Source organism: Bidens hawaiensis, unplaced genomic scaffold (assembly GCF_021521415.1).
Source record: "Bidens hawaiensis isolate Kalapana, Puna unplaced genomic scaffold, B.hawaiensis_p1.1 tig00005104_1, whole genome shotgun sequence".
Classification (NCBI taxonomy): domain Eukaryota; kingdom Viridiplantae; phylum Streptophyta; class Magnoliopsida; order Asterales; family Asteraceae; genus Bidens; species Bidens hawaiensis.
In genome coordinates, this window is record NW_027491326.1 from 11,255 (window position 1) to 34,505 (window position 23,251).

Consider the following 23,251-nt stretch of genomic DNA (forward strand, 5'->3'; position numbering starts at 1 on the left):
CTGTGGGAGGTGTGACCTACATACAATAATTTCAAAAGAATATATATAATACTTTTCTGATTGGATCCAATCCTATCCTATACACTCGTTTTCAAACAGTAAACTAAACAGTTTTTCGTTCGTCTCTCCACTTTCGCTTCTCGAAAACAAACACTATTCCTAGGAAAGTACCTAGCGATGAGTCCGATTTATCAAATTATAAATATAATAACTACTTTATTGATTCCCCAATTCTATAAACAGACCGTGACTACCAGTACATATAATATACTAACGATATTTCAAAAAGAAATATTAATAATAATAATTTCCTTTACAATTCACCAGTACAACTAACTCTGATGAACCTCCTTAACTAGCAAACTCTTCGAACCATCTATGAACAAGAACATCCAACCTCTCCTATATTTTTCCTATTCCAATTGGTTACTGTAGGAGAGAAACCTCATGCTCACGAATTGATGACATGCTGACTGGAACGGAACATACTTAACCCAACCAGTAAACTACCACTTTTAGTAGGCCCAACATACTTGCGTGCACCGAATGACCTGGCGAAGGAATATATTCTATAGTTATATTTAACAACCTCTAAGGGTCTAGTTGAATATATGAGTGCATTCATATGATAAATACACTAATTAAACTCATAACGAGCAATTGTCTACTTATGGAAGAGGCTAAAGAAAAACAATTGCCTAATGATGGGATCGTACCGGAATAATTTTCGGGCAAGTTGTAAACCGTATATAATTGTATAATGTGTACTTAGATAGATAAGGGTAGTACGATATTGTTGTATATAGCCTTCGATACCCCATGCAAGCATCTGGTAGGATGCTATGTTGATATGGGTGACGCATTGGATATTTCATTTCAAACACTTACCCTTACTGGATTACAATTACTTGTCACTAGGTGACAACTTTTGATATATATATATATATATATATATATATAAACATTGGCCTTTGTTAGGCTAACTTTACATATTATCCTTAGTATTCAAACTCGAGAACAAACCCGTGTGATATATACGTGTTAATTGAAATACCTGATTACTTGTTATTGTAATTCCTTTTGTGATCATTAGTGTATGTTAATTTTGTTAATTGTTGGATAACTGGTTATTGTTATAGAATGGCCCCGAAGAAAGTAAACATGTTGTCTGAGGCAGATATAGCCGAGATGATCGCTCGACAACTACAAACAGTACTTCCGACAATAGCAGCACAATTCGCTGCTGGTATCCATACAACTATGAATACAAATCAAGTGCCGAACGCTAACGCGGTTGTAAATACTAATCCCTTGACAAATACTAATACAACCACAAATGCTCCCCCGATAAATACTGATACTATCACAACTAATACTCCCCCGTTGAATACCAATATTACTCTTGAACAATAGTTGTAACAATCAAAATCCCCCGCAACACGGATATCAACTTAAGAACTTCATGCTATGTAAACCTATGGAATTTAGCGGTACTGAAGGACCAAATGGACTGGTAAAGTGGATCGAAAAGACTGAATCCAGCATTAATATCACTAACTGTCCACCAGATTGTATTGTCAAATTTGCTACTTCTACATTTGTAGACCACGCGCTGATGTGGTGGAATACTATTGTGCAAATTCAGGGACAAGAGGCAACCAATCGTATGTCTTGGACAGAACTTAAAAATCTTATGATAAAACACTTTTGTCCGATAAACGAAATTCAGAAATTAGAGCAAGAACTTTGGAATCTAGAAATGAAGGGTGTAGATCACTTGGAGTATACCCATCGCTTTAACGAACTGGCTCGTCTAGTCCCATGGTTAGTTACTCCAGAATCTAAACGTACTGAACGCTACATTTGGGGTTTAGCCCCCGAAGTCAGGAGTTTGGTTAATTCAACTGGCCCTGTAACTTTCGAAAATGCCGTGTTACAAGCCGGCATTGTAACTTCTGATTTGATTAGAAGTGGTTCATTAAGAATGCCCGGGGAATCATCTGGTACAAAACGAACCAATTATGGAGCGGGAATACAAGAAAAACAACGGAATAAATGCGCGCGCCTTGCAATACAAAATTACGCTATGATCAGTTCCGATGTGAAGCAAAATAAGTATAACGGGCTTTTGCCTAGATGTGGAAAATGTGGTTATCATCATGTTGGTGAATGTCGGACCAATGTGTGTCACAAATGTGGGAAGGTGGGACACTATGCCCGAAATTGTAGAACCGTTATGAATACTATAAATCCACCAACCCAACTCCAGGACTCACAACTACCCCAACCGCAACCAACACGACAACAACCAGTCTACCAAAACCAACCCATAATAAACCGTAATGCCTGTTATGAGTGTGGTAGTATGGAGCACATCAAGAAATACTGCCCTAGATTGAACCCAATTGCGATGGAAAGACAAAGGCAAGGGCCGACATCGATGTCCAACTCGACTAGGGGTCACGTATTGTGAATAAACCGGATAGAACAAATGTAGTGACAGGTACGTTCTTAGTAATGCCTAACATACTTTAGTTTATTTATTACGGACACTGATAGACGTTTCGTTCCTACAAGTTATTACTTTGGAAAATATACCGTCTAGTAAAATAACAATTCTGTATACTATAGAAACCACCAAAAGTAAGACTATAAATACTAACCATATTACTCGAAAAACTACCCTATTAACCTAAATAACTAGTTATTCCCTATCGATGCACTCCCGGTGGAAGTGAGGAGTCATTGTGTAATAGTCAGTATGGACTAGTTAATTGTGTTCAAATGAAGGTTATATATAGAAATAGAACTGTTATACTGCCTCTTCTAGATAAAGAAGTGATCCGGTACACGGAACAAAACCTAGTACCCCAATGATGAAACACGGACGAGGAAAACTATACTATCCGTAACCGAAACTTGAACTTTAAACTTTTATAGCCTTAATAACTGAGTGATGAACAAGGAAAAGTCAGGCCAGATGTTCGGATAAACTGAGTACTAGTATAAAGATGCAAGCGAAATATATGAAGGAATCATAGGCACATATGTTGTAAAGTGTGCACTATTATAAGTTAACGGGGAATACAAAAGATCCTCGGAGATGCTACAACAATTCGAGATACCCCATTGGAAGTGGGAAACAAACTACAATGGATCTCTTAACACATATTCCTAAAACATCCCGAGAAAGCAATGCCAGCTGAATGATTGTTTCTTGACTAATCCACTCCGAATACTTTCTTCCGAATTGTAACAACTATCCAAGTAAAAAAAAAAAAAAAAGACTCGCCTTAACAAAATCTTACTCTTGGTGAATTGTGTATGAAATTTTAGATCCCTAATTGGCCTAAGCACGGTCTATAATCCTCTATAAAACAATCAAATCAAATAAAGTATTCAAACATTAGAGGAAAGTAAGACCGGTAATTTCAATCCTCGTACATTAACAATCATCGTAATATTATGCAAACGCCTATATGCTATATTATACGAGCAAGAATGTAACTCGCCATCTTATTAAAATTGAAAAAATTGGCGACATCCAAAATACAAAATCCGATTCGATTTTGATAACCATAAATAAAGCTCGTAATATTAATAACAAACCGAAGGCCGCCTAAGGCTAACAAGAGGGCTATACTGAGAAATGCGATAAGTTATCAAATTTTGAAAGTTGTTAGTTGAGTTGAGAAAAACGATGAGTTGATTCTAAAATATATGGAACTGTACAAAATTGCCTCGAAAGTTAACCCCATGGTGTATTAAATAAAATTATTTCACTCCCAATATTTCATATATATATATATATATATGTGTGTATGTATCGAATCGAAACGAATGCCTTACTAACATGGCGGAATTAGTACTATTTGAAAACTTTTATACAGCTAAACTCTATAAAGAGACTCATGAAAATGCTGAGTGGGGAAAATCAAACAGTTGTGACACAATAAAATCTCATTGAATAAAATTCAGTGGAATCCACAACGGGGAATCAAACGTGTTCGGAAACAGAAAAACGAATTCCAAAACAAATGATTATAAAATTTTCCCCAAAAAGAGCATATTTGGCATATTGAATTTCGGGGACGAAATTTCTTAACAGGGGGAGAATATGACATCCGTGGCAAAACCGAGTACACCCTAGTACTTACAAACTCGAATAAGCGTTTAACCGCTTATTGCGTAACGAACAAACGAATAACCAAACGGGTCTGGTTATGGTCCGGATATCCCAGGGTGCCATCTATAAGTGATATACGATCTATGCAAGCTAAAATATTAGTAATATGGCCTTAGTTCGATAGCAAACAAAACGAGGTACACTATATTCATTACGTAACAAGTAAACGATAAATCGATTAATTCGTAGTGCTTAAACGAGTAACCGACCGATACTAATTATGACCCGTATACATACTGAGGGGTCATATACGAGTTATATATATGTTATAGAGGCTAACATATTGATATTTAGGCCCCAGTACGTTTAAAACTCTTTAAACGAAAAAGGTTTCGTTTATCGATACGCTATAAGCTTAAACGCAATCGTTAATATCAAAACAAGCATTGTAGCATCCGTTAAGCCGAAAAAGATTTATAAAACACTTATATGACATGTTCTAAGCAATCCGTGAAAATATTGTGGAATTTTACAACGAGTCAGTACGTTTTTAACACTCGTTTTTGCGCTATTTCTCACACCCGAATTAATTTTCTTGCGAAAAACCGAACCCGAACTAAATTTGAAGTGGGCTTTTCATGGTTGGGCTTGTATAACCAGATTAATGGCCCAAAACAGCCCATTAAGGGCCATTTTTGGATTCCGATCGGAACACCCACTCTACACCACATTCTTTTTATATAACTTACACTTTAAGCTTATTTATTCATTATAACACATAAAAGTTTGAAGTCCAAGCAGCTGCAAGGTAGAACTCCAGAAACTTTCAAAAACCTAAGGTAATTAGTGATTTTCTTTGAGTTTTAATCATGATTAACATAGTTTAACCATGAAAAATTAATCCTTGATTAGTTTTAAACATGTTTAACCATCCAAAAACCCTAAAAATCAAGTAAAATCATGTTTTGATGTTAAGCATGTTTACAAACCAGGAACATATACTTTTTTGGTCAAAAACGCGGATTAGAACATGAATACAACGTTTTTACGGTTAGAAAGTTCGGTTTGAACCCAAAACCGAAACCCTAATTATCAAGGCTGTTACATGGATGATTTATGCTTGGTTTGATGTTATATGATATGTAGATATACTGAGTTTGCAACCCGAGATCCGGAAAGTCGTTTAAGCTAGCAAAATTCATCGAAAACCGACAAGGTAAACCCGTAACACTCGTTTAGGGGCTGTTTAGTATTAGGTTGTGACGTGCTTGTTGTTAGCTTTTGAAAACTTTCAGGGACATTAGGGATCATATAAATGAGTCCCTGTTCAAATTTGGTAATTTTTCGATAAACGGAGAATATTTGGTGAATTTATTTCCGTTTATGAGCGTTTATTTGGGAAAAATAGCTAAACATATTGAAAAATTATGAAACTTGGTTTTGGAGTTTAATATGTGATGGTAAGATCACTGGTAAAGTTTGGGAATCATTGGAAATGTCTAAGTATGGTTTGTGCAATCATGGCTTAACCGAATTTTAACAGCCGAAAAACGCACAAAAAGGCATTTTGTCAAAAGAGTTAGGTTCTGGAAATTTTACAGGGGCTATGTAATAACATTGAGGTCATTTGAAAAAATTATCGGATTTTTTGGAGGTCGTTTGATATAAACGGGCCATTTATTACACGATTATAACCTATTAAATGAATTTTTATAAATAAATAATTAATCATAAAATTTCTGAAAATATTTTTATAAAATTCTCCATGTCTTAATGTATTTTTACAAAAATTTACATAATTTATATATAAGTACATATTTAGTTATGATTAATCAAAGATTTAAATTATAATTGTTTTAACGAAACCGGCAGTTTTGTGTTTAACGGACTGACTGGTATGTCAAAATGTCAAAAGTGGCCAAATATCATATTTTTGAAAGATATTAATAAAAACGCACTTTTTACGGAAATTCCGGACAATTCGGGTGGATTGTACGCGTTTTGTATAATCAAACCCGTGTGAAAACGGAAACGAACCCTGCGATCAAACCAGACACCGAAACCTTAAAATTCTTTCATAAATCAAATCATTTTTTCAATCAATATATTTACTTAAGTTTTATGTGATCTTACCTAATCCCGAAACGCATAAACGATCAACTGGGCTAGGCTCGGGAAACGGTGAAACTGAGCCAAATCCAGTTTTAAACATTTCATAGTATACAACGTCACAATCTAAGACTATGGTCATGTTCTGGGCCTAACAGCTATACCCAGATTATCTATACAGCCCGACTTAGCTTGAACACTGTACTAGTATTAACGATACGATACCGTTTATAGGAATCAGGCCATAAACGAGGCATCTGACTTATTGATACGTAATTTCTGTGCGAACTACGATAAGGTGAGTTTCATGACCCCACTCTTTAAACTATTTTACGAACTTTTGGGGTGGAAAGCATGTTTATACACGTTATCTATCTGAAAACGATTCAGGATATAAAATATCTGAACATTTATATATGAAAAGTCCCTACAAACATAATGATTGACTACGTGCTGATGAAAGATGATTATTATCGTTGATTGATATATTAAGTGGAGATAATACGAATTGCAAAACATAATGAAATTACACGTGACAGCATGTTTATACAAACATGTTATGTAATGTTAAACATAACTAATTTTGGAGACCACGTGGTCTGTAATGGCCATGGGGATAACGTGGTTTGTGATGATTATGGGGCTATTGTGGGCGGAAGGGGGGCCACAATAGTAATAAACTAAAGTTGAGTATGGCCTATGAGCCAAGTTCTGCTGCAACTTATAAACTAAAGTTGAGTATGGCCTATGAGCCAAGTTCTGCTGCAACTTATAAACTAAAGTTGAGTATGGCCTATGAGCCAAGTTCTGCTGCAACTTATTAAACGAACTAACTTGATTATAACATGAATGTTTAGAAAATAATGTGATTATGCGTATTGTGGGCGGATGGGGAGCCACAGTATTTGGTGATACGTGATAAATACTATATGTGTATATGTGCCTATATACATGCTATGTGATTAGCCGTAGGAAATACTATGTGTAGAATATACTAATTATTTGCGTGTACACTATATAATGTTTGAGTTTACGTGGAATCATTGTGGGTGGAAGGGGGACCACAGTGGTTGATGTTAACACAGAACCGTTGTGGGCGGAAGGGGGGCCACAGTGGTTGAGTTTATGTGGAACCGTTGTGGGAGGAAGGGGGTCCACAGTGGTTGGTTAAACATGAAAATTGGAAACAGGTAGTACGAACAAACAATCACGATTTTACTGAAATTTCGAATTTATATTATAAACTTACATGTGTGCATATGCACACACAAGGATATGGCTGTACATATTTATACAAACGTAAATACATATTTTTACATACGCGCGTACATACAAACTATGACTGTGTGGTACGCAGAACTGATTTCGTTAAACTTATGAAACTCACCAACTATTCGTAGTTGACCTATTTTAACATGCTTTTCAGGTAATCAGATATGAGAAGTAATTTCCTGTGCGTTACGTGTCTGATTGGTGATTGATGTCATGGGCATTTGAGTTAGAAGTAAAGTAATTGAAGAACCGGTTTGATTGTATCACCTAGTTTGTAAAAGATGTTAGAACGATATAATATATTGTAAATTAGTTAGTAATGTTTCTTTATGAACAATGTATTTGATACCAGTTGTATCTGTTGCATTTCCGTTTTACGCTTCCGCAATTCGCTTAACGGGGTGTGACATATGCTTATGCAACAAATGTTACAATTGGACTCGGAGATTGGACCTCATTCTAAGTGTTCTAGATTGATAAAATTTAGTTACTTTGCTAAATGGGAACCTCGTTTCCGTGCTCATTGGGGTTCTGTGCACCCTGATTGTTCTTATTGTTTGGATGAGGTGTATACTATGCCCAGGATCGGTGATGAGTCAATTGGATTCACTCCTAAAGCTATCTCACAGTATTCTCAAGAAGAAAAGAAAGCCTTGGAGATTGAAACGAAAGCTTACTCAACTCTTACAATGGCATTACCTGAAAACATATTTCACCAAGTTGGTAGCATCAAAATTTGTGCTTCATTTTTTCAACACATTCGTATGAGAAGTATGGGTAACACTGCAGAAAGCAAGAAAGTGATGTTAAAGTTTCAATTTAGAAATTTTAATTTGATTAAGGGTGAGAATGTTGAAGAGATGACAACACGATTTAATCATCTGATAGCTGAAATGGACAAAATGAAGTTTGGAAACTTCTGAAGTTAATAAAATTGATACCGTCAAGAGGGCTTTACCGAGTTCCTACTCTACTTTTTAATGGTATTGAAGGAAAATAATTATTTCAATAATGAAGATTTGACTGCGACTGAATTCATGAAAAGATCGAAGCTCATGAATATGATCTGAAGTGTCAAAAATCTTCTAAAGAAAACCAAGATCCAGCTTTTTATGGTGGAAGTATGCCTTTGAGTTCAACAATTTCTCCAATCACTGCATTTCTACTCAAAATTCAAGTGACAATGCTACAACTATCTATAATGATTCACGTGCATGTTTCTACACTGTTGGAAGTTCTGGGTCACCTGGTGCTTCTAGTGTTTCTGGAGGGTCTGGAAATGCAACTTCTGCAAATCAATTTTCATCACAACCAAATGTGAACATGAGAGAGGCTGAACAAAACTTTGCCTTCTTGTCTGCCTTCATGAGGTCTTATGAGAATTTGGTTAGTAGTAAAATTGCTACAAGTGATTTAACTGATGAAGATTATGACCAAATCGATCCTGATGATTTGGAACTCATAGACTTGAAATGGAATATGGCTATGATTGTCAGAAAGGTGAAAAACTTCATGCAACAAACTGGCAAAGATCTTCCATCATTAAACAAGAAGATGGGGTTTGATAAATTGAAGATTAAATGCTATAACTGTCAAGAGTTTGGGCATTTTGCTAAAGAATATGATAAGCCAAATAAGGAGTATACTGGTCCTAGAAAACAAGATCAAGGTTCATCTGGGAAAACTGGAAATGATAAAAGTCTTCTGGAACCAAACCATGTACTTTTGAGTCACAAGCTATGCTGTCCAACATGGATGAAACTGATTGGTCACAAAGATTGCTATGCAATGACAATATATCTAATTTGGATATATTCGGGTCAAATGAAACTTTTCAAGATGCAAGTGGGAGTGAGCTATATTCTGTCAATGAAACTGAGTCTGATTCTGACGACTCGTGTGAAAAGCTTCCAACTACTTTTGCTTGCATGGCCAAAATCAATGAGGTTAGTTCTTCTGTTTCATGTGTTGAATGTGAGAAGAACAAGCCTAAGTTAGATTCCTTGAAAAATAACAATGACTATTTAGGGAAAGAAATTGCTTCACTTAAGGATACTTATCGACAATCTTTAGATTCTCAGATGAGATATAGGGAGAAAATTGAAGCCTTGTCGACAAGTAATCATGATCTCAAAGCTGAGTTATCTGTTAAAATGACGATTAATGTAAGGCCCCGTTACCGGTACCTCACATTTGGGCGTTGGATTTACTCATCAACATAGTTCTAATCATCAGAGTAAATAAAAACATACGCGGAAAATAAAAACATTCATAAAACATTTCATTAATCCCTAACTTGTCTGAAAATAAACATCTTGTCTTTCAAAATATCATAATACGAAGCATAACGTCTCGAGTCTTCCGATGCCAGCCTCTTATTCAATGTCACGTGTTCCCCTCAAGCGAGCTGTCTCATCCTACTCACCTGCGTGCATACTAAAAGTCAGCTACGCTGAGTGAGTTCTAGTTAATCACATAACATACATTACATATATACTTACATACTTTCATTAGTACTTCCATAGTTCATTCATAGTATATATATATATATACTTACCTTCATACTTTATTCAAATTTCTACTTTACATTATTCTATTCTGCCTCGAATATTATTAGGGTCAAGTCCATTTTCTGCCTCAAGATTATTAAAGGGCTCGGTCCCTTTTCTGCCTTGGATATTATTAGGGTCCAGTCCCATTTTTACCTCGAGATTATTAAAGGGCTCGGTCCCTTTTCTGCCTTGGATATTATTAGGGTCTAGTCCTTTGTCTACCTTTCTATCTCTTACGTTCATTCATAACATACATACCTATCATTCAATACATTATACATAGCATTCATATTCATAATTATAACTTGACAGTACGTGCAATATCCGAAGATCGTTCATGTACCGACAAGCAATCATTCATACATTATACATAGCATTCATATTCATAACTATAGCTTGACAGTACGTGCAATATCCTAAGATCGTTCATGTGCCGAAAAGCAATCATTCATACTGTACACATATATCACATAGGGCATACACTTATCACTTAGGATAAGTGTATTAACAAATCACATCGAGTATGCACACAGCCCCGAAAACATAACAAGGAATGGGGCTAGAAACTCACCTGGATTCGGTTACGTCTTCCGTTAATGGTTATCCTTTTCTAGTCATTCTCATTGCTACTTAACTAGGCTTACGCGTCTAAGCCAGTTTTACTTCATTGAATCTTTACCCGGTTAGTTAATCGTTACTCGTTAACCTTTAAAGGTATCTTTCATAAATTATCAAAGTCCAAGGGCTATTATGTAATTATATCATTCTTTTCTGAGTCCAGGGACCATTCTGTAATTCTGCCAAACTTCTAGTTCATTATACATCCCTTAACGAATGGGGTTTCTAACGAATGAACCCATTCGTTATAACGAACTAGTTCTTGTAACGAACTGGACCTTAGTGAACTGGTCATCATAACGAATTGGACCTTAACAAATTACCTCTAGTTCGTTATCCCTTCATAACGAGCTGTTTCTAATTCGTCATTTCGGCTTAACGAATGGGAATAACGAACTACTCGCTAATTCGTTATGTCTCTATTAACGAAACAGGGTTAGTTCGTCACGTTCCTGCTAACGAACTAGGATTAGGTCAAAACATTCCATGACAAGACCTTAACCTCGCACCACACTCTCCGGCGCCGCCGTGCCGGAAAACCGTATCTTAGCGCATTTACCCGTTTTTCATTCCAAACAACTTATTTATGTTAAAGTTTACATCTTTCTCACATAATAAGGTCCGATTTACTATCCTACCAAGTTTCATGCATAACCGACTTCGTTTACCCGTCTTTTTTACAAACCGAACACTACTCGTTTGACCTGAAACGAACCAACTAACTCGTTTACTATCAAGTTCATTAATTTATCAATAACCATGACCCGATCTATCATCCTACCAATTTTCATGTAAATCCGTACATGAAAAGTAAACCTTTTTGACAAAAACGTACCTTTGAGGTTTTTGTATGAAATCACTCGAGATGCTCAAAACCATATCAAACAAACTCCGATTTGAGTGATTCAAGCAGCCACAGAACCGTCTCGTCCCGATCTACAAACCCATCAGAGCACTTTTGCCGGAAACCGCCCCTACAGTCGCCGGAACAGCTGAATAGTCGCCGGAGTCTTCACTTTTGAGCTGTTGTGGTTTTACTGATAAAAATTAGACTTCCCGACCTCTGATTGAAGATCTTTTCGTCGGAAAACTTTATTTATATGTCAGGAATATTCGGTTAAAATTTGAGACCGATCCGACGGGTAGATCTTCGGGAATCTTTGTGTCTTTGTGGGTGTTTTTCTCAAAAACGGGAATTGGGTTAAGTGTGTGTTTTGATGGTGTAGGCTATGGTGTGGAGATGTATGAAAATGAAAAGGATTAGGGTTTTAAGGGGTATTTATACTCGCTTCCCATGGACCTTATGCCCATCTTTCCTTTTTGGTCCATAATTAATTCCATCTAATTAGCTTACTTATACTTCCATCTTTATTATTTTATTTCTATACTAACTTAAGTAATGTATTAATTATTTATTCTTAGAAATTTGGGATGTTACAAGTCTACCCTCCTTATAAGAGGTTTCGTTCTCGAAACCTGCTTGGTCCTTGTAAAAGGAATACTTCTTGTATTCGCATTCTTTCTTGAACCGGCTTAGCTTCCTAACTTACCGGTTTATCCTTGTCCCACATTGTTAACTAGTTTTAGCTTTCTAAGTAGCTTGTTCATGAAGTCCTTGATGATACGTTTCCTTATTCCGACTTTGCTAGTGCATGTCACTTCCACAAGTATGGTCTCCTTACTTGTCCTTTAAATTAGCATAGAATGACCGTTCTTTCCAATTACAATCTGTAGCAAATATACTGCTTTGCAATACGTTCAAAACATATTAATTCCAAAAAAAGGAAACCTTTCCAGTTTCTCCTTAAGGGTTACTTCTTAAAATACCTTTTTCTATTCCTTGAGAGAGAACACTTCTTGCAATTCTTGAGCGCATCCATTGCATAACTTGTCGGAGGACTCCTTAAGTCACCACTTATACCTTCTTTCGTTCTCATATCTGCATCAACATGTAAGGTTCATGAGTTATAGTTGTCCAAGGTAGCTTGATCATGAAGTCCATGATGATACATCTCCCTCTTTCTTGAATAATCAAGCCTTACGTTGTCATATGAATCCATTGTTGTTTGCCGTTGCATATCAGGCTGTCAGATCTATCTTAACCAATTACCTTGACCGACTTCCTTTCCGGTATGTCTTGACCTTCTTTTATAATACCATTCTATCCCTTCCGTTCCAGATCACATGATTATCAATTACTCACTAATCATTTGTGTCAAGACTCAATAAATCTAAACCATATATACGCTTTCCTTTCATGTCTTACCACTTTTTGTCCTTGGTTTCAAGCATTCTCTCGCAGTGTGACTTTCGGCTCCACATTCGTAACACTTGTGGTTGTTCTTATAAGTGTTGGCAAAGTATCATGTCTATCCATAACTGTCACATACCATGGACTCATCTTCATTTGACTTCTACTAAAGCGTTTCACTCCTATTAGTATATGCCTTCATTATAAGCGACATCTAGACTTATGACCTTCATCTAGGATTTGGCCTCGAAGATATCCATGACGTGGAATCCTCAGGCGACCAAATCTGATCTTCACATCATAAGTATTATCTTTCAACTCTCGGTGTAACTAGAGAATTCATTAATTTTTTTCATCTTGCTCTCATCCTTCATAACTTTTAACTGTACCTCATGGATCTCGCTAATGCAATCAGAAGTACTAACTAACTTATACTACTTAAATGTCGTGATATCTTCTCCACATTCTGGCCGTTAGTAACCATATTAGCCTCACCAGGATAATACTTGATTCCACAATCATAATCCTTTATCAGCCTCATTCATCTTCTTGCCTCGTATTCCGTTCCTTCTGCTTCTTATGAGTTATGTCAATGGTACACCTTGAAAACTTAGCATACAATTACTCTTTCTTCAACGTTTCCAACACTTTTCTCAAGTGTTCAGAATGGTCGGACTAATCCCTTGAATAATCAAAACTATCGTCTGTGAAGGCAACGACATATTTGTCCTAATATCGGATGACATGCCCTATTCATCATAACCGTAAATGTTGCTTGAACATTCGTCTATCCAGACGGTATCACGAGAAACTCGTAGTATTCATATCGCGTCTGAATTGTTGTCTTAGGGATGTCTGCCTCTTTCACTTTCAACTGATGATAGCCTGCTCTGAGGTCTATTTGCGAGGACCAACTCGCACCTTGCATTTGATCAAACAAATTATCCATTTGTGGAAACGAATATCTATTCTTCACACTAAGCTTATTCAACTTGCAGTAATCTATACACATCCCCATACTTTCATCTTTCTCCTTCAAGAACATCGGCGGTACATCCCGCATGGAAACACTCTACATTAAAGCACCCTTGTCGAGGAGTTCTTGTAGTTCGGGCATTAACTCTTTCATCTTGGACGGCGACATGTGGCAAGGTGCTTACGCGATGGGCTGTGCTCTTGGTATTAACTCTATCTGGAATCCCACCTTTCGTTCCATTGGTAACCCCGGAAGGTCCTACGAGAACACTTTTGGTTAGTCACACACTACAGGAACATCTTTCATTTCTTTCGTGTCGGCCGTAGCTTTGACAACAAATGGAAAGGTAGGCACTGCACCCTCGCCTTAACAAACCTTCAGCTTCTTTCATCGGAATGACGTTAGGCTTTGAACTTTCCTTATTACCATAAACCGTTACTATTCTGCCATCCGATGACATAAACCTTATCAACTTACTCTTACATGCTTTACGATCTTTAACTCAGACGTCAAATCCATTCCCAAACGACATCGATCTCTCTTAAGGTCAATCATAAAGAGTAGAAAGGAACTTACGTCCCTCTAGTTCTACCTCACAACTCTTAACCATTCTCACACTTTGACGAAAGTATCGCTAGTGGTCTCTTCCATAAAGTGTCAGGTACACAACTATATTCTTTTTAACGTCTTCTTTCATATCTTCTAAACTATGTAGTCTCGTACTTTCATTCCTTTTCAATTAGGATGCCTCGACTTTCACCCTTCCTTCTCGGTCATCTCTACTTTCTCGTCATTTGCTTTGTTACTCACGATCCTAGCAAGTTCCTTTATGGAGTTAACTATTGCAGACATACTACCTGTCTTGACTCATTCTAGTTGGCTTATCTCTGTTTATTTCATGCTACTTCCATTTGGACTTCACATTTCGGTCTACCTTTGATGCTTCGGCGAACATTGTTGGCTTTGTAGTGCGAAACATTTAAGCAACTCCCTTGGTGTATATGATTACAAGCTCCAGACGTGATCCTTATTATTTACTTCCTAAAGTCGAAGTCCTATTGCTTTCATGTATTACTTTGTCACACCTTCAACAGGTGTCTAGTTGGCACGTGTCTTACCACCGCGTCGAGTACGACCTCTTCGCGCTCGTCCCTTTTGTAGCAGTTATCTATCTTATCTCTGGGAAACATAAACATTATCACTCTAGGAATTATTTATCACATGGTTCGTAAGGTAAGTAGTTAATAATAGTGGCCAAGTGTAATTAACTATTTCCATTACTCCTCAGTTTCTACACACTTCCCTTTATGATTTTACTTGTGCTAGTTTCTACTTTTAAACAGTTAATCAATCAAACAGTCAGTTAATCCTATCCTTAACATTAACGTATCCTTTCTTTAACAATTAAACTAGCATTACCATACATATTTAATCATACACTTTACCTTTACTGAGCTTGCTTGAGTGACACATGGCATTCTTGAACTGACATCTTCTTTCTTTTCTTACTAAAATCACATCCTCTGTTCGAGTCTAAGCATGTAGGATGCTTAAATCTCTCGAACTTTGCTCTGATACCAACTTGTAAGGCCCCGTTATCGGTACCTCACATTTGGGCGTTGGATTTACTCATCAACATAGTTCTAATCATCAGAGTTAATAAAAACATACGCGGAATATAAAAACATTCATAAAACATTTCATTAATCCCTAACTTGTCTGAAAATAAACATCTTGTCTTTCAAAATATCATAATACGAAGCATAACGTCTGGAGTCTTCCGATGCCAGCCTCTTATTCAATGCCACGTGTTCCCCTCAAGCAAGCCGTCTCATCCTACTCACTTACGTGCATACTAAAAGTCAGCTACGCTGAGTGAGTTCTAGTTAATCACATAACATACATTACATACATACTTACATACTTTCATTCATACTTCCATAGTTCATTCATAGTGTGTATATGTATATATATATATATATATACTTACCTTCATACTTTATTCAAATTTCTACTTTACATTATTCTATTCTGCCTCGAATATTATTAGGGTCCGGTCCCTTTTCTGCCTTGGATATTATTAAGGTCCAGTCCCTTTTCTGCCTTGGATATTATTAGGGTCCAGTCCCTTTTCTGCCTTGGATATTATTAGGGTCCAGTCCCTTTTCTACCTTTCTATCTCTTACGTTCATTCATAACATACATACCCATCATTCATACATTATACATAGCATTCATATTCATAATTATAACTTGACAGTACGTGCAATATCCGAAGATCGTTCATGTACCGACAAGCAATCATTCATACATTATACATAGCATTCATATTCATAACTATAGCTTGACAATACGTGCAATATCCGAAGATCGTTCACGTGCCGACAAGCAATCATTCATACTATTCACATATATCACATAGGGCATACACTTATCACTTAGGATAAGTGTATTAACAAATCACATCGATTATGCAGACAGCCCCGAAAACATAACAAGGAATGGGGCTAGAAACTCACCTGGATTCGGTTACGTCTTCCGTTAATGGTTATCATTTTCTTGTGCTGTGCGCGACTAACTGTTTAATAAAATGAAATATTAAATACCGCTCTAATCATTCTCATTGCTACTTAATTAGGCTTACGCGTCTAAGCCGGTTTACTTCATTGAATCTTTACCCGGTTAGTTAATCGTTACTCGTTAACCTTTAAAGGTATCTTTCATAAATTATCAAAGGCCAAGGGCTATTATATAATTATATCATTCTTTTCTGAGTCCAGGGACCATTCTGTAATTCTGCCAAACTTCTAGTTCATTATACAGCCCTTAACGAATGGGGTTTTTAACGAATGAACCCATTCGTTATAACGAACTGACTATAATAACGAATTAGTCCTTGTAATGAACTGGACCTTAGCGAACTGGTCATCATAACGAATTGGACCTTAACGAATTACGTCTAGTTTGTTATCCCTTCATAACGAGTTGTTTCTTATTCGTCATTTCGGCTTAATGAATGGGCATAACGAACTACTCGCTAATTCGTTATGTCTCCGTTAATGAAACAGGGTTAGTTCGTCACGTTCCCGCTAACGAACTAGGATTAGGTCAAAACATTCCCTGACAAGACCTTAACCTCGTACCACACTCTCCGGCGCCGCCTTTCCGGCGCCGCCGTGACGGAAACTGTATCTTAGCGCATTTACCCGTTTTTCATTCCAAACAACTTATTTATGTTAAAGTTTACATCTTTCTCACATAATAGGGTCCGATTTACTATCCTACCAAGTTTCATGCAAAACCGACTTCGTTTACCCATCTTTTTTACAAACCGAAGACTACTCGTTTGACCCGAAACGAACCAACTAACCCGTTTACTATCAAGTTCATTACTTTATCAATAACCATCACCCGATCTATCATCCTACCAATTTTCATGTAAATCCGTACACGAAAAGTAAACCTTTTTAACAAAAACGTACCTTTGAGGTTTTGTATGAAATCACTCGAGATGCTCAAAACCATATCAAACGAACTTCGATTTGAGTGATTCAAGCGGCCACAAAACCGTCTCGTCCCGATCTACAAACCCATCAGATCAGCTTCACCGGAAACCACCGCTACAGTCACCGGAACAGCTGAACAGTCGCCGTAGTCTTCACTTTTGGACTTCCCGACCTCTGATCGAAGATCTTTTCGTTGGAAAACTTCATTTATATGTCAAGAATACTCGGTTAAAATTTGAAACCGATCCGACGGCTAGATCTTCGTGAATCTTTGTGTCTTTGTGGGTGTTTTTCTCAAAAATGGGAATTGGGTTAAGTGTGTGTTTTGATGGTGTAGGCTATGGTGTGGAGATGTATGAAAATGGAAAGGATTAGGGTTTTAAGGGGTATTTATACTCCCTTAAGCCCATGAATCTTAGGCCCGTCTTTCCTTTTTGGTCCATAATTAATTCCATCTAATTAGCCTACTTATCCTTCCGTCTTTATTATTTTATTTCTCTACTAACTTAAGTAAATTTTTCCGTCTTATGTAAATAATGTATTAATTATTTATTCTTAGAAATTTGGGATGTTACAATTAACGATAAATAATTTCAAGAAATCTTGAAACATCGTTCTAAGATAACTGAGCTTGAGAATGAAGTTCTTGAGTTGAAAAACAAGTTGGGTAAGTTTAGAAACTCATCATTTTTGCTAAATGAGATAATCGAAGTATCTGGTAAGCAAAAAGATTCTAAAAATGGTATAGGTTTTGTTGAAAAAAAGTGATTGTGAAAGAATCTGTAGTTTCTGACAAATCTAAACCAGTTAAATCTGAAAATGTTAAAATCCAAACTTCAACTCAAAAACCTCATGTTGAAAGCAACAAAGTTTTTGTTGTGAATGTTAATAAAGTCATCATTGAGGATGTGTTTGAACCTGAAGTAATACACAAAAACAAGAACATTCCAAGTTCTAATCACATTCTTTGTGAACCTCATGAATTTGAGGAAGCCGTGTATGGTTCACACACAACTCAGGTCAGAAAAGAAGATCATGTTAAGGTTAAACCAGTGAAGGCTAAGAAACCTGAAAAGCCCAAAATTTCTGATGAGGATTTATACGTTTCATCAATCCTAATGTTTCCAAGCCATCAACTGGTAGTGTTTTTAAATTAAAAGAAATAGACACGATGTTCACTGAGAAAGACATTCCGATTAGCATCATCAAACCAGAACTGATTGAAAGTGTTTTTCACAATGAAACCTCCAAGATTCAAGATCTTGAACGTCAGTATGCTTCTACCAAAACATCAAACACATCAGACCCATTGGTTAAAGCTAAGCAAGTATTAAAAAATGCTAAGAAAGTTCAGTTTGTAAAATCTACTGGAACTGACAATTTGCAAAGTTTTTCAAACTGCTCTAATATTGATTTCTATTTGAAAAAGAAATCGGTGTCGTCTGATGATTTGGCTAAGATTTTTACTAAGAACGTGAGTCATCAACCTTCTGTGGCATCTGTTTTTTCTAAATCTCAAACTGATTGTGTGGACATGTGAAGTTGTTTTCTTTGTGGTCAACAAGGTCATGTTGTGAGAAACTGTGGACAGAAGAAATCTCATAATCTTCATCCATTTGTCAAGGACCAATCGAAATCGGTTCCTTTGATAAAGGAGATTTTGAAGCAACCTTTGTCGTGTGATGATGATACTCACATCATGTTCTCAAATGTGAATCCAAGAAAGGTAGTTCATGTGAATGAAACTTATGGTTAAGGTAAACCGAAGTTTGTTCCAACTGAACCAATATGCAAGAACGTGAACTCAAATGTCGTTCAAGTGACCTATTTGAGACGAAAGTCTAGAAGGCCTGTAACTTATTCTCAAGTCGCTGAACAACAATTGATTCGGCTAAATTTACTTCTTTTCATGAAAATCAAAAGGTGCCCAAGACTGAGGCATGTGCTGCCTTTTTGAACTAATCACTTTTACTTTGTGTGTAGGGTACATCCAAGACCGTATCCGGTGAAAAATGGATAATGGATAGTGGATGCTCTTGTCATGTTACTGGAAATCTCGACTTCTTAACAAATGTGAGAAATATTCAAGGGGTTATGTGGCGTTTGCTGGGAATTATGGGGGGTATGATCACACAAGAAGGTGAAGTTTCAAATGGTCACATTACATTTGAGAAGGTCAATTATTGTGACAAGGTAGATCATAACTTATTAAGTGTGTCGCAAATCTGTGATAAGAAGTGCACTACAATATTACCGATAAAGAATGTCTGATTCTGAAACCGGGATACGTAATTCCCGAGAACATGGTTGTCATGCGATCACCTCGATCGAATGATATTTATGTCTTAAATATGAGTTCTAAAGTGTCAACTTTGATCGAAACATGTTTTGTCTCAAAAGCAACCGAGAAGGACTCCATTCTATGGCATTGTAGAATGGGTTATATTCATGTTCGAAAGATGAATTATTTAATGGCGAATGATTAGTTGAAGGTGTGTCTTTGAAGAAATTTAAGTTATCTGACCACTGTATTGCTTGCAAGAAAGTCAAAGAGAAGAAAAAGTCACGTCCATTTAAGTTATTTAATTCCATTGATACTCCTCTTGAATGACTTCATATGGATCTTTTCGGTCCAGTGAATCGTACTAGTATCTCTGGAGATTGGTGTTGCCTTGTGGTTACCGATGATTATTCAATATATTCATGGGTCTTATTTATGAGTTTGAAAGATCAAACACCTCTTCTTGTTCAAAATTTAATCACTAAGATCGAATCACTATACAAGCAAAAAGTGAGGAGAATTCGAAGTGACAATGGTACTGAATTTAAAAATACTGTATTGGATTCTTTTATGTACAAAAGGGAATTCATCGAGAATACAGTGCCCCATATGTACCACAACAAAATGGTGTTGCTGAACGGAAAAACAGAACTTTGATTGAAGCCGCTAGAACTATGCTTGCCGATTCTAGGCTTCCTGTCCAATTCTGGAATGAGGCTGTGAATACTGCTTTTTATACACTTTAAACGGGTTCTAACTGTTAAGAGACTCAAGAAGACGAGTTATGAGCTTTTTAACAATCGAAAGCCTAACTTAAAGTACCTAGAACCTTTCGGGTGTCCTTGTACGATGTTGAAAAAGGATGTGGGTAAGTTTGATGAAAAAGCTATCGAGGGATATTTCTTGGGTTATGCTTCTCCAAAGAAACGAGTATTTAATTTCACTTCCGGTTGTGTTGAGGAATGGTACCATGTGGATTGTCAAAAGTACACCACACCTCCTCAAGGAAAGGTCTCGACTGAATGTTTGTCTATGATGGCTTATTTAATTCATTTACTCCAACTACAGAGCAACCAGATGAAGACCTGGTTCGTGCATACTTTGAAGATCAATTGGTAATCCCAAGGTTTTCAAGTTCTAATGATGTTGAAGCTTCAAGAGTTGATCCAACTGAAGATCCTTCTGATGATCCTCCAGCTTCATTTGATAATGTTTCTACTTCTTCTAATGATATTCAAGTCATTGATCCAGTTATTAAACCTGATACAGTTGACAGTGATGATTCATATCATGAGCTTGGGGAACATTACACTAATTTATTCGAAAATGTTGTTGTTCCTGAGAATCCCACTCTTAGGATTCATAATTATCATCCAAAGGAAAACATCATTGGAGAATTTGATGCGGGCGTTCAAACACGTCATCAAGTTGCTTATTCGAGTGAGAATAATGTATTGTGTGCTATGCAGATTTACATTCGTCTGGAATTGTAAATATTGCCAAATTCACTTGCTTTCTATCCCAAGTTGAGCAAACGACAACTTCTATGGCACTTCAAGATCCTTCTTGGGTAGAAGCTATGCAAGAGGAATTGCAACAATTCGCACGTTTGAGTGTTTGGGATCTTATCGACAAACCCGCTATAGTTAAGAAGCCCATTCCAACTAAGTCGGTATTTAAATGCAAAAAGGTGGGGTGATCGTGAGAAACAAGGCACAAATAGTGGTGCAAGGTTTCCATCAGCAAGAGGGTATAGACTATACTGAGGTATACGCTCCGGTTGCAAGATTGGAAGCTATACGTATTTTTCTGGCTTATGCGGCTTACAAGAATATTAAAGTCTATAAAATGTATGTTTGCTTTTCTCAACAGTGAGCTACACGAGGAAGTGTTTGTCTTACAGCCTCCTGGATTTGAAGACCCAGATTATCCTGACCGAGTTTATCGCTTAAACAAGGTGCCATATGGTATACATCAAGCCCCGAGAGCTTGGTATGGCACGCTTGCCAACCATCTGACTGATAATGGCTTCAAACGAGGGACTGTTGGCTGCACTTTATTTTATAAAAACATTGGTGATGATCTTCTCCTCGTTCAGATTTCTGTCGACAACATTATCTTTGGGTCAACAAACGAAGCGTTATGTAAGGAATTCGAGAAGTCAATGCAAACCAAGTTTGAAATGAGTTCGATGGGAGAGATGAACTTCTTTCTAGGGTTAAAGGTTCACCAGTCTGCGAAAGAAATCTTCATTCACCAGACTAAGTATGTGAACGATGTCTTGAGCCGATTCAAGATTACTGCCGGAAAAACTCCTTCTACTTCTCTCTCCGTGGGTCACAATTTATCAACTGATGAATTGGAGGATATTGTTGATCCTACCCTCTATCGAGCTATGATTGGTTCTTTGATGTATCTTACTGCTTCTCGACCCGACATAATGTTTGTTGTTTGTGTATGTGCTAGGTACCAAGCTAGTCCCCGAGTGACTCACCTGGCAGCGGTCAAGCGAATTCTTCAATATCTGAGGGGCAATCCAGACATCGGGTTATGGTACCCCAAGGACGATAACTTTGATCTTACCGCTTATTCTGACTCAGACTATGGAGGATGCAAGATTAACTTTAAATCAACTACAGCAGTGTGTCAATTCTTAGGAAGCCGGCTTGTTTCCTGGCAGTGTAAGAAGCAGACAACGATCTCCACTTCAACCGCCGAAGCTGAATATGTTGCAGCCTCGAGTTACTGTTCCTAGGATTTGTGGATACAACAACATTTTTGCGACTACGGTTTGAAGTTTCTTACTACTCCCATTTTAATTGATAACTCTGCTACCATTAGCATCACCAAAAATCCCGTACAACACTGTAAAACGAAACATATCGAAATTCGATATCATTTCATACGGGATTATTTTGAAAATAAATTAATTGTTCTTGAGAAAGTACATACTGATTTTCAAAAAACCGATCTATTTATCAAAGCTTTTGAACACGTTTTCAATTTTTGCTTGGTTCAAATAGATTAAAGACTCTTGCTGATATCCTGAAACAAGGATAACTATCTTTATTTTCTGTTTATTTTTACTTTAAATTTTATTTTGGTTTTGGATTTTAGGTGGTGAAAAATAGAAAATACAAAAATATTGTGTTTTTAGTTTGTATAGATAAAACCCAAAAACATTGAAAAAATTGAAAAAAAAAACAAAAATATTGTGTTTTCATGTCTTTAATTTCTTTTCTTTAAAATTTTGAAAATCCACAAATATTTTAAAATCTGAAAATAAAAAAAAGATTGTGTTTTCGTTTGTATAGAGAAAATTTGAAAAATTCAAAAAGATTGTGAAGTTTTTATTTTTATTTATTTGAAAATTCGAAAAATTCAAAAAAAATGTGAAGTTCTCGTTTGTAAAAAAAAAATCCAAAAAAGACAAAAAGATTGTGTTTTATGTATGTAAAGAGAAAAACCAAAAATATTTTTTCATACGTTCGCTGAAAAATATGTCAATTACTCATATTTGAAGGACATATACTTGTATATGTTTGGTCCTGAGATTTATT

General features: G+C 36.5%; 1 long non-coding RNA gene across 1 annotated transcript; it reads right to left on the reverse strand.

The window, feature by feature from the left end:
• Positions 1 to 13,765: 13,765 nt before the first annotated feature.
• Positions 13,766 to 14,299, reverse strand: LOC143628924 (uncharacterized). Its single transcript, XR_013152840.1, has 2 exons — positions 13,850 to 14,299; positions 13,766 to 13,816 (listed from the first exon to the last, which is right to left on the reverse strand). It is a non-coding gene; the product is annotated as an uncharacterized LOC143628924 (long non-coding RNA).
• Positions 14,300 to 23,251: the final 8,952 nt, after the last annotated feature.